Raw genomic sequence first — 2,382 nt, forward strand, 5'->3', positions numbered from 1 at the left:
AGTACACAGTAAATACTAATATTATTTAATACTATTTATTTAATACTATCTGTTATTATATATATATATATATATATATATATATAAAATAAAAATTAGAGAGACCATATCTAGTAGAACCTCAATCTAAATGGAATAAATTTATTTGTTACGATACACATTTCCCTTATAAGTAATTTGTACATAACTACATGTTAGTTTCAAAATAGAATAATAAGATGTGTTTTGTTTACCAAAGTGAAGGATAATACAATATAGATCTTCCGACTTTTTCGCATATATAGTTATAAAAAGAAAATCTCCACAAATTTATTTATTTATTCTCTTCTAGAATAAGAATACGAAGTTTTCAACATTATTCAAAAAATTTCAAAAAGAACATTTTCTTAATTTGTATAATTATAAGATCTTTATAACTGATTGAAGTACTTAATAAGTATATCATTAACCATATAGAACCATTATACTAGTAGTAGCAGATTTTCACTTGTTATTACCAAGAAAACTTGCTTATTTTCGTATAACTTACAAACAGTACTATTTTTTTTATGTATAAATCACTTATTATAATTAATTTTATAAGAAGGATAGATTCGTCTGCTGCGTAATAGGCAGGATTTAAAGATTATAAATTTATAGTAATAGCCTTCTTCTGTAATTTGTACTTGTTAAATGAATCTTTTTAGGCACTAATAAATGACTTGAAACTAATTAATTCGTATATATATTTCCTTGATTTCTTCACGTGTGTTTACTTTTCCCTTAGTTAGTGAAAATTCCGACTTTACGATATGAAGTAGAAATAAATTAATTTCATATTTTTTTTGTATATGTAGGTTGATAAGTCTACAATGGTTTATGAAGCAGTGAACCACATCCTAAAGCTGCAAAACACTTTCAAAAAACTTGAAAGTGAAAAGAAAGAAAGGCTAGAAGAATACAGCATAAGGTTGATGGGTTCACAGAAAGTTGGTAATAGTTGGGAGAAGAATGTGGGTGATCAACGATCAACATGTAATTCTACAGCTATTACACCAACGAATCCTGGTGCTACTCCCCTTATTTTTCCAACAGGTTTTTTGACATGGAGTTCACCAAATGTGATACTAAATGTATGTGGTGGAGATGCACATATTAGTGTTTGTTGTCCTAAGAAGCCAGGTCTTTTTACCATCATTTGTTATGTTTTGGAGAAACATAATATGGACATTGTGTCTGCTCAAATTTCATCTGATCAATTCAGAAGCATGTTTATGATCCAAGTTCACGTAAGTTTTGTCATTTTCTTCAAAATAATACATTGATCATTTGAACATTGTTAATTAGGATTTTAGTTAGCACACTTTTCGATTTTTTTTAGGTATCTTTGTTTAATTGATCAAGAACTTGAAGAATTACAAGTGTTAATAAATTGTTTTGAATAGGGTGTTCGAGAAATATAGAGTTGTTTATTCTTTTATTAGTTTGCGTCTTATTAAACATTTATATTCACATGAAATGGAAGTAAAATAAAAGAATATATGCCTAACTTTTTAAGAAATGTCTTCTCCCACCTAATTTCACCCTAAGGTTTAAATTCTCTATTTGGTATTACATATAATTTAGTCATAAATTATTTTTAGAAATTATTTAGATTGATTTACCTGAGTCAAGTGTTTAACATAAATATACAGTCTTTCTACTTTTACAAGATCACATGGATAACGTGTCTACATATATATTTAGTGAGTATATTATTACTGCTTGGTACTAAAAACATGTTTGATCGATGTATATTTAGGCAAAAGGTGGAAGTGACACAACTCAATTCTCAGAAGAATTTTCAGTGGAAGAAAGGTTTAAGCAAGCTGCAATTGAAATAATGTCCTTGACGACCCCCAAATGAACAATTTAGTTTCAAAATAAAGTTCATCCGGTTTTAGAGGATGGACGATTGTAGCCGTAAAGGCCATATAGTTCATCCGGTGAAGGATGAACGGTTGTGGCCATAAAGGCTATTTTATTTACTTTTGCATTTCTTTTGTGTCTCGTTATTTAGGCATTCTCTATTTACTTTACAATTCATTAATGAACAGTTGTGGCCGTAAAAACTATTTTATTTTCTTTTGCATTTTATGCTGAACGTATGTCTCCATTTCGGAGGAATGAAAACTATGAAAAGTTTCTTTCAATGATATATAAAATTAAATAGCAAAAATCTTGGTTTATGTGTTTGCTTTAAGGGTGTGTTTGGTATGGATGGATGTTTATCAATTTTAAGAACCAAGTTTTAATTTTCCAACTCTCACCTACTCTTTTCAAAAATATAAAAAAGAAGTAATTTATATAAAAAAATTACATCGCAGGCGTACATTTGTTCTACTTTTTAAAATTTAAATATGT

At 28.0% G+C, this 2,382-nt stretch overlaps 1 pseudogene; it reads left to right on the forward strand.

Moving 5' to 3' along the window:
* Positions 1-1,885, forward strand: part of LOC107007002 — a 13,658-nt pseudogene extending 11,773 nt beyond the window's left edge.
* Positions 1,886-2,382: the final 497 nt, after the last annotated feature.

Source organism: Solanum pennellii, chromosome 12, assembly GCF_001406875.1.
Source record: "Solanum pennellii chromosome 12, SPENNV200".
In the NCBI taxonomy this organism is placed as follows: domain Eukaryota; kingdom Viridiplantae; phylum Streptophyta; class Magnoliopsida; order Solanales; family Solanaceae; genus Solanum; species Solanum pennellii.